The sequence below is a fragment of the Delphinus delphis genome, chromosome 13, assembly GCF_949987515.2.
Source record: "Delphinus delphis chromosome 13, mDelDel1.2, whole genome shotgun sequence".
Classification (NCBI taxonomy): domain Eukaryota; kingdom Metazoa; phylum Chordata; class Mammalia; order Artiodactyla; family Delphinidae; genus Delphinus; species Delphinus delphis.
The window spans coordinates 18,514,685-18,525,315 of record NC_082695.1 but is presented as its reverse complement, the minus strand read 5'-3'; the positions used below and the strand labels follow the sequence as shown (position 1 = coordinate 18,525,315).

At 48.4% G+C, this 10,631-nt stretch overlaps 1 protein-coding gene across 1 annotated transcript in view; it reads left to right on the top strand.

Annotated features, from left to right (window-relative positions):
* The first annotated feature begins 757 nt into the window (after window positions 1-757).
* Window positions 758-10,631, top strand: part of WSCD2 (WSC domain containing 2) — a 98,445-nt gene continuing 88,571 nt past the window's right edge. Inside the window, exon 1 of the mRNA XM_060029413.1 lies at window positions 758-806. The gene's annotated coding sequence lies outside the window, so the exon portion shown is untranslated. The remainder of the gene's footprint in view (window positions 807-10,631) is intronic.

The following is a 10,631-nucleotide window of genomic DNA, read 5'->3' as shown; positions in this document are numbered from 1 at the left end:
CGAGGATACTGAGGCTCGGAGGCTGAGGCCCTTGCCCCAGCTCCGCAACAGGCCTGGCACCGGGTCTGCCCAGCTCCCCGGGAGGCTGCGGGAGGGCCAGGTGGCACGCAAGGAGTTAAGCGGTAGGCAGTGCTGTGGCTCCGCGCGGAGGAGCGCGCCGGGCTGAGGCGCGCTGCTGGCGGCGGCGGCGGCGGCGGCGCGGGGAGCTCGGGCTCCAGACGTGAAGTCCGGGGGAGCGAGCGAGGCAGCGAGGGAGGCAGCGAGAGAGAAGGAAGCGAGGCGGCGGGAGCCCCGCGCCCAGCCGCAGCCCGTGCTCGGCGCACAGCGGGCCCGGGCATCCCCGGGCGGGTGCCTGCGCGGGGCCTCGCCTTGGAGTGGGGCACCCGCAGTGCCGCCCGCCAGCCCGCCCGAGCGCCAGGCTCGTAGGAGCCCGGTTTTCACTTCCTCTCGCCTCCGCCCGCCTCCCCGGCTCTCCAGCTGGCGTCGCCAACCGCCTCCTCGTCCCAGGCCACCGCTGTCGCCGCTGCAACCCAGGACGTACACTCTTCCACTTTCCCGCTAGAGGCGCGGAGGATGTCCCTTGCACCACACCCGGAGAAATAGACCCCCGGGCCCGCCAGGAAGCGCCTTGGTGGCGAGAAAGAAAATCCAGTCTCTGCTTTCCTTGATGCCACTGCAGCAGCTGGCAGCTGGGAAGGTGCCCCCAGAGCGGGCGCACGAAGCGGGACGCGGGAGTCACAGAGACAGAGACCCCAGGCGCCTGCTGGGCTCCGCTGGCAGAGTTTGCAAGTGGCTGAGACCCTCAGGTAAGGGCTGAGGGGCCTGGACCTGTTAGGAGGGCACCATAATGGAGGGGGTGCAGAGCTGCTGTGAAAGGATTCCTGTCCCCCATCTGGGCTGCCTGTTCCAGCCGCTTCCTGGAGGCTGGGGTTCAGTGCCCAGAGCCAGGTGAGTAAAGAACCCTGAGTGGTGACAGCCCAGCTCTGGGTAGATGACAAACTTTCTCTCCTCTGGCAGAGGGTTGGACGTTCTGGCTCATCCAGGCGTCCTTCCTCCAGGCATCTCACTGGGTCCCCAAGGCAGGCATGTCCAGGGCTTCTCAGGATGAGCTGGGCCGGGGGGAAGGCAGTGGGCCCCTCTCATTTGGTTCATGAATCACCGCCTTCTTGGCCAGTTCAGAGTTCTGAGGGAGAAGGAGCTGGACGTGTTTTCAAGTTGACTTTACAAGGTGCTTGTCGGGGGTGATACTCTGGTGAATGAGATTCCCCGTCATTTGGAGCCAGCAGCCAGGGCTGCCTGGGTGATGGGCTCTGTGTAGAGTCCTTTGCAGTCTTGCTTACGTCCATTCTGGCGTGTGTGTGTATGTGTGTGTGTGTGTGTGTGTGTGTGTGTGTGTGTGTACGTGTAAGGAGGAGGAGAAAGAACTGGGGGCGGGGGCCCGTTCAGCCAGATCGCCCCTATCCAAGCCCTTCCAGCAGCCCCAAGCGTCATCACAGGAGCAGAATCACCTCCTTGGCAGAGATACTAGGAGCGGTAGGGAATCACCTCCCGTTCCTTGCAGCTCCTTAGATGAGCAAAAGATTTGGGGGAAGTTTCCTGAGCTGCTCAATGAGACCATTCAGACTGGAGCCTGGGGGAGGTACAGACTTTTACAGAAAAGAGGTTGGAATTGACATTTTGGGTGGAGGCTCCTGGCGCTCGCATCCCCAGCTCTGAGGGTGTGGGTACCCCCCACCCAATCCAGGCCCCTTGAGGCTTTGCTGAGCCCAGCACATAGCTCATGAGTTTGGCCAGATTATCTTTCCTTCTAATGAAAAACATGCTCCAAAGAGGCCACCTGGTCTCCAAGGATCATTTTGGAGCCACCCCTGTGGTCACAGCCCCCTAGATGGCATCATGCTTCCTCCCTAGGGTTCCAGCCTAGGGCTGGGGTCATATCGATGGACTAGTTGGTCAGTGAGGCAGGCAGTGGAGGTGCTTCTGGCCATGACCTGACAGCTAGATGTATTTCCCTGGCCCTGTGGTCACTCTTGGCGTTTGCCTCTAGGGAATAGCATTGCTGTGTGGTTCCTGGACAGTACTTGAGGCATGAGGTGGGAGTCTGAAGACCTCCTGCCCTTGCTTGGCATTCTGACCTGGGGCCAGGCTAGGAGCTGCTTCTCTAGGCTGCTGGGACCCATGGATTCCTCCAGGGTGTCAGAGGCCAGTACTTGATGTTCTGGGGAAACCCCATCTTTGGGTCAGGAGGTTGAACTTCAGGTCTGCCCTCAATTTGCTATGTGACTTTGGGCGAATCACTAGACCTCTCTGGGCCCATTACTGCTTCTGTAAAATGAAGAGATTTCACGTATCCTCAGAAATCCCAGTTCAGACACTCTTGTGGCCCTGAGTGATTGTCACAGATGCAATTTTCAGAATCCCAGAAGGCAATGTAATTTAGTGTTTAAGAGATCTAGGACTCAGATCCATCTGAGTGTGACCAGTCACTTCACCCTCCAAACCTCGGTCCCTCCATTGTAAAATGAGGAGTTCATAGTTCCTACTTCAGAAGGGTGTTGGGAGAACAAACTGAGATGGTGCATGGAAAGTGCTTAGTGTATCTAGTGAGCTACACGGATGCGGCAGCAAGGCTGTCTGCTTTGGGGTCTTGTGCAGGCGTCTGGGTGCTGTTATCCCCGGGGAAGCTGGCCCTGTCCTATCTGAGCACCAGGTGATCGTTGACTGAGGAGCAGGGTCCTTGTTCTCTCCAATCACCTGACACCTGCAGTCCCCGCCCCCTCACTGCTTCCTCATAAAAGTGCTTCTGGACCAGCAGCTCCTAGTGGGGAGCCCCAGGCGGTCTGAGAGGACTGGATGCATCCAGCTGTTGCATTGCCAGAACAACAGGAGATAGAGGTAAGCTGTCCCCACGGCTTCAACTTTGCAGCTGCGTAGGGACCCAGGACAGAGAAGTCCAGCATGTCTGCCCTCCCCAGACTAGGGTTTCTCTGGGACCATGCTAAAACCTCGACGGGGAAGGCAGACCTCATCTTGGCCAACACGGAGTGAGTTAACAGGCGTGCAGTCAGGACTGGGGCAGGAGGAACTCCACCATGTGTTAGCTCGATCTGCGGGCTCGCCTTTCAGGATGCAGAAAATGAACACTTTGCTTTCCTGGCCGAGTAGGATGTGTGTGTCTGTGTAGACACATGTGTGTGAACGTGTGCATATGTATGCATTCTCATGTAGGTATGTGTACGTGTGCGCATGTGAGTATGACTTACATAAAAGCCTTAAGTGTGTGTGGGCACATGTGAGACTAGTGTCAATATGAGAGTGTACTCGTGAGATTGCATGTCCATGGATTTATGGGTGTGTGTGTGTGTGTGCGTGTGCGCGTGCCTATGTGAGTCAGTGTGAGTGTGGGTACGCGTATGCATTTGTGAGCGTTAAGCAGTTGTATGTATGTGATTGGCTGCACAGATGCAGCTGTGTGTTGTGAGGGTCTGTGTGCTGAGCCCTGTGTTTGAGGAGCGGTGCGGGTCGGCCTGGGCGCATGCTTTGGTAGCTGTGCTGTCTGCACATCTGTGTGGGCATCTGTGAGCGCCTGCATGTGTGTGCATGAACACATGTGTGTTCAATGATGTAAGTGTAAACTTACGCGCGTATCTATCTACATGCTTTTCAATGTACCTTTGTGTCTCTGAATGCATATATGTGCATAGCACTGCACACTTCTCTCTGTGTATGTGTGTGTGACTGTTTGCCATGGTGGAGCCCCTGTGAGTGTCTCTATGTATACGTGTGAGTTTCTGAGCATGTGCATCTGAGCGGTAGAGGGTACATTTGATTGTGTCTGCGTATGTGTGTGTTCCTGTGGGTGTGTACCTGTGTGTCTTGCAGTGTTAACTTGTGTATCTTTGCGTGTACACACGTGTTTCTGAGTGTGTGTACCTATGTGAAGCATTGCGTGCTTGGTTGTATCTCTGTGTATATGCATGTGTTTCTCTGGGTGAGTTCGTTGCCGTGTCCATTTGAGTGTGTCTCGGTGTGCACGTGAGTGTCTCTGAACGTGTCTTCCTGGATGTTGCAGTGTGACTTTTGTGCATGTCTCCGTGCAGAAGTTTCTGAATGTGTGTACCTGGGGTGTTGCATTGCATCTTCTTATGAGTCCCTGGGTGTATGATGTGTGTTTCTGCGTGTGTTTGCCTGTCCGTGGGGCAGTGTAACTTTTGTGCGTGTCTCATGTGTACGTGTGCGTTTCTGAGCGTGTGCATCTCTGCAGGTGTGTCTGAGTGTCTGCAGGGCTATAAAGGTGTGGGGTGGCGGAGCTGTAAACACAGCCAAGAGCGTCCAAACAGAACACATCTCCGAACCTTTAAAGCTCCTCTTCTGTCTGCTCTGCACCTCTGAACTGTGCTCATGCGTGTACCTTCCGAGTGTTGATTCAGTGATCGGTGGTGCCAGGTCTGAGCAGAGCGTTGGGATGTCGGATGTTCATTTTCCCGAGTGCCTTTGCTCTGAAGCCCGTGCCTTCCTCTGCCTCCGACTCCTTTGGCCCCCACAATAGCCCACGTCTCCCTCACCAGAAGCCTGCGCTTAGGCCAGTCGCTGAACAGACTCACAGATGTTCAGAGCACAGGTATAATTTTAGGCAGAAGGTCTGAACATAGGCAGCCTAGGATGCACCAAACATTTCGACAGCAGTTTCTAATTAGGAGCAACTTGTTTTCCTTAAATAAACAAATCAAGTGAGGAAAGAAATTGCCAGAGATGAACGGCTCCCTGGAGCAGGTCCAGATGTTGGGAAGATGGGGATGGGGTCCCCACAGACTGCAAATGTTACTGCTCAGGGTCTTCCAGATTTTCACCAGGAGCTGATGAGGCAGGGGCTGCGGAAGCTGGTGAGGAGAGCGCGGCAGTGCAGTGTGGGAACCCTTTCCGAGGTTTGCCTAGTGTTTGGTTATTGGGGTAAATACATCACTGGCCCCAGTTCCTCCCTCCTCCCTGTATCCACGCCCTCAGCCATGCAGCGTTGCTGTTCTTCCCACTCAAGGGGCAGGCAGGGTTTATGCTCCTGATCCTTCACTTTGGGTTTGGCCATGTGTCTACCTTTGGTCACTGGTGGAAGTGACAGTGTGTCCATTCCAAGCTTAGGCCTCAGGGGCCTTGCATGTTTCAGCAATGGCTGGGAGAAGGGCTCCCCTGGGGTAGCTGCTGCCTCCTCAGCCTGGCCCCAGAATGAACACATGTCAACAGTGTTGACACAGCCTTAGTTTACCACCTTAGGAAATAAAATAAGGAAGGCATGTGCCTTAGTTTGCTCATCTGTAATATGGGAATGATAATAATAGTGCCTTCTTCTAGGGTTGCTATGAGTATTTACTAAGTAAATTCAGCCCATCTGCCCTCTCACCCACCCCCCTGGACACTGTAAAAGTGGGATTTGCCCGAGGTTGCAGAGGGTTGGTGGCAGACCTGAGGTTAGAACCTGAGCCTTCTACACACCAACCCATGACAGGTCCACAGCCCCTTAGATCCCATGCTACTTTCACATGTGAGCATATTAGTTTCCTGTTGCTGCTGTAACAAATGACCACAAGCACAGAGATGTAAAACAATACAAACTTATTCTCTTACAGTTCTAGAGATCAGAAATCTAAAATGAGTCAGCAGGACTCTGTTCCTTCTGGACTCTCTAGGGGAGAATCCACTTCCATGCCTTTTCCAGCATCTGGAGGCTGCCCACATTCCTTGGCTCATAGCCCAACATCACTCTGACCTCTGCTTCCATTGTCATATCTCCATCTCTGACTTCTGAATCCCCTGCCTCCCTGTAATAAGGACACATGATGACATTGGGCCCCTTGGATAATCCAAGGTAATCTCCCCATCTCAAGATCTTTAACTTACTCACATCTGCAAAGTCCCTTTTACCATGTTGGGTAACATTGTCCTAGGTTCCAGGAATTAGGACATGGATATCTTTGGAGGGTAGCTGTTTGGCTACCACGGTGAAAAAAGTGAATGAATTATTCCACATTCGTTGATTCAACACATATTTACTGAGTGCTTAGATGCACCAGGCATGAATATTTACTGGGCACCTACCATGTACCAAGGTCTGTCTAGGCCCTGGGGATAAAGTGTTGAGCAAAGAGAGGCCCTGCTGTCCTAGGGGTGATTCCAGGAATGGGAGTTAGAACAAAAATGCATAAATAAATAACTGAATAGCTTCAATTTAAATAGTGATGAGTGCAGTGAGGAAAGCACAACAGGTGATGGCGGTGGCGTCTTCTGATAGCCCCTGTTGCGGTCCTCTGCATTCAGGAACCTCCCTCCCCTGCCCCTTCTGGTCTGGGGGTGGTCACGGCCCCTCTCTGTTGCCAGGCCCCAGGGGATGCACTACCCACCCCTAGTGGCTTCCCCACACTCTGCCCTCCCATCATAACTGTCCTTGGTCACACCGTTGGGGTGAGCCGTCTGTTATTACCTGATGGTCCCTGACTGATACAGGTGCTTTTACGTGCTGGGACGTGTGCTCTGCCCTTTTTGTGTTTCCATTCATTGATCTTTTTTTTTTAAATATACATTTATTTTTGGCTGCGTTGGGTCTTCATTGCTGCGCGCGCGCTTCCTCTAGTTGCGGCGAGGGGGCTACTCTTCATTGTGGTGTGCAGGCTTCTCATTGCGGTGGCTTCTCTTGTTGCGGAGCATGGGCTCTAGGTGCGCAGGCTTCAGTAGCTGTGGCATGTGGGCTCAGTAGTCGTGGCTAGTGGGCTCTAGAGCGCAGGCTCAGTAGTTGTGCACAGGCTTTGTTGCTCCACGGCATGTGGGATCTTCCCGGACCAGGGATCGAACCCATGTCTCCTGCATTGGCAGGTGGATTCTTAACCGCTGTGCCACCAGGGAAGTCCCACTCATTGATCTTTATAACATCCCTCCGAGGAAGATGCTCTATTATCCCTTTCTCAGGTAATATAGCCATGTTCATAGCACCGTTATTCACAATGGTGGAAAAGTGTAAGCAACCCAAGCGTCATCGGCATGGGATAAACAAAATGTGGTCCATCCACAAGTGGAATATTATTCAGCCTTAAAAAGGAACAAAATTCTAACACACTACAACAAGGATGAACCTTAAGGATATTATGCTAAGTGAAATACACCAGACACAAAAGGACAAATACTGTATCATTCCACGTGTACAACATTCTTTTCTTTTTTTAATTTTTTATACAGCAGGTTCTTATTAGTTATCTATTTTATACATATTAGTGTATATATGACAATCCCAATCTCCCAGTTCATCCCACCACCCATCCCACTTTCCTCCCTTGCTGTCCATATGTTTGTTCTCTATGTCTGTCTCTATTTCTGCCTTGCAAACCAGTTCATCTGTACCATTTTTCTAGATTCCACATATATGCATTAATATACGATATTTATTTTGCTCTTTCTGACTTGCTTCACTCTGTATGACAGCCTCTAGGTCCATGCACGTCCCTACAAATGACCCAGTTTTGTTCCTTTTATGGCTGAGTAATATTCCATTGTATATATGTACCACATCTTCTTTATCCGTTCATCTGTCAGTGGGCATTTAGGTTGCTTCCATGACCTGGCTATTGTAAAGAGTGCTGCAGTGAACATTGGGGTGCATGTGTCTTTTTGAACTATGGTTTTCTCTGGGTATATGCCCAGTAGTGGGTGTGCTGGATCATATGGTAATTCTATTTTTAGTTTTTTAAGGAACCTCCGTACTGTTCTCCATAGTTGCTGTATCAGTTTACATTCCCACTAACAGTGCAAGAGGGTTCCCTTTTCTCCACACCCTCTCCAGCATTTGTTGTTTGTAGATTTTCTGATGATGCCCATTCTAACCAGTGTGAGGTGATACCTCATTGTAGTGTTTTTTTTTTTGGGGGGGGGTACGTGGGCCTCTCACTGTTGTGGCCTCTCCCATTGCGGAGCATAGGCTCTGGACGTGCAGGCTCAGCGGCCATGGCTCACAGGCCTAGCTGCTCCGTGGCATGTGGGATCTTCCCGGACCGGGGCACAAACCCGTGTCCCCTGCATCGGCAGGTGGACTCTGAACCACTGCGCCACCAGGGAAGCCCCCTCATTGTAGTTTTGATTTGCATTTCTCTAATAATTAGTGATGTTGACCAGCTTTTCATCTGCCTCTTGGCCATCTGTATGTCTTCTTTGGAGAAATGTCTATTTAGGTCTTCTGCCCATTTTTGGATTGGGTTGTTTGTTTATTTAATATCAAGCTGCATGAGCTGTTTATATATTTTGTAGATTAATCCTTTGTCCATAGATTCGTTTGCAAATATTTTCTCCCATTCTGAGGGTTGTCTTTTCGTCTGTTTATAGTTTCCTTTGCTGTGCAAAAGCTTTTAAGTTTCATTAGGTCCCATTTGTTTATTTTTGTTTTTATTTCCATTACTCTAGGAGGTGGGTCAAAAAAGGTCTTGCTGTGATTTATGTCAAAGAGTGTTCTTCCTATGTTTTGCTCTAAGAGCTTTATACTGTCTGGGGTTACATTTAGGTCTTTAATCCATTTGGAGTTTGTTTTTGTGTATGGAGGTAGGGAGGGTGCTAATTTCATTCTTTTACATGTAGCTGTCCAGTTTTCCCATCACCACTTATTGAAGAGACTGTCTTTTCTACATTGTATATCCTTGCCTCCTTTGTCATAGATTAGTTGACCACAGGTGCGTGGGTTTATCTCTGGGCTTTCTATCCTGTTCCATTGATCTATGTTTCTGTTTTTGTGCCACTACCATACTGTCTTGATTACTGTAGCTTTGTAGTATAGTCTGAGGTCAGGGAGTCTGATTCCTCTGGCTCCGTTTTTTTCCCCTCAAGATTGCTTTGGCTATTCGGGGTCTTTTGTGTCTCTATACAAATTTTAAGATTTTTTTGTTCTAGTTCTGTAAAAAATGCCATTGGTAATTTGATAGGAATTGCACTGAATCTGTAGATTGCTTTGAGTATATAGTAATTTTCAAAATGTTGATTCTTTCAATCCAAACATGGTATGTCTCTCCATCTGTTTGTGTCATCTTTGATTTCTTTCATCAGTGTCTTATAGTTTTCTGAGTGCAGGTCTTTTACCTCCTTACATAGGTTTATTCCTAGGTATTTTATTCTTTTTGTTGCAATGGTGAATGAGATTGTTTCCTTAATTTCTCCTTCTGATCTTTTGTCATTAGTGTATAGGAATGCAAAAGATTTCTGTGCATTAATTTTGTATCCTGCAATTTACCAATTCATTGATTAGCTCTAGTAGTTTTCTGGTAGCATCTTTAGGATTCTCTATGTGTGGTATCATGTCATCTGCAAACAGTGATAGTTTTACTTCTTCTTTTCCAATTTGTATTCCTTTTATTTCTTTTCCTTCTCTGATTGCCATGGCTAGCACTTCCAAAACTATGTTGAATAATAGTGGTGAGAGTGGACAGGCTTGTCTTGTTCCTGATCTTAGAGGAAATACTTCCAGTTTTTCACCATTGAGAATGATGTTTGCTGTGGACTTGTTGTATATGGCCTTTATTATGTTGAGGTAGGTTCCCTCTATGCCCACTTTCTGGAGAGTTTTTATCATAAATGGGTGTTGAATTTTGTCAAAAGCTTTTTCTGCATCTATTGAGATGACCATATAATTTTTCTTCTTCAATTTGTTAATATGGTGTGTCACACTGATTGATTTGCATATATTGAAGAATCCTTGCATCACTGGGATAAATCCCACTTGATCCTTTTAATATGTTGTTGGATTCTGTTTGCTAGTATTTTGTTGAGGATTTTTGCATCTATATTAATCAGTGATATTGGTCTGTAATTTTCTTTTTTTGTAGTACCTTTGTCTGGTTTTGGTATCAGGGTGATGTTGGACTCATAGAATGAGTTTGGGAGTATTCCATCCTCTGCAATTTTTTGGAAGAGTCTGAGAAGGATGGGTGTTAGCTCTTCTCTAAATGTTTGATAGAATTCACCTGTGAAGCCCTCTGGTCCTGGACTTTTGTCTGTTGGAAGATTTTTAATCACAGTTTCAATTTCATTACTTGTGATTGGTCTGTTCATATTTTCTATTTCTTCCTGGTTCAGTCTTGGAAGGTTGTGCTTTTCTAAGAATTTGTCCATTTCTTCCTGGTTGTCCATTTTATTGGCATGGGTTTGCTTGTAGTAGTCTCTCAGGATGCTTTGTATTTCTGCAGTATCTGTTGTAACTTCTCCTTTTTCATTTCTAATTTTATTGATCTCCCTCTTTTTCTTGATGAGTCTGGCTAAAGCTTTATCAATTTTGTTTATCTTCTCAAAGAACCAGCTTTTAGTTTTATTGATCTTTGCTATTGTTTTCTTTGTTTCTATTTCATTTGTTTCTGCTCTGATCTTTATGATTTCTTTCCTTCTGCTAACTTTGGGTTTTGTTTGTTCTTCTTTCTCTAGTTCCTTTAGGTGTAAGGTTAGATTGTTTATTTGCGATTTTTCTTGTTTCTTGAGGTAGGGTTGTATTGCTATAAACTTCCCTCTTAGAACTGCTTTTGCTGCATCCCATAGGTTTTGGATCATCGTGTTTTCATTGTCATTTGTCCATAGGTATTTTTTGATTTCCTCTTTGATTTCTTCAGTGATCTCTTGGT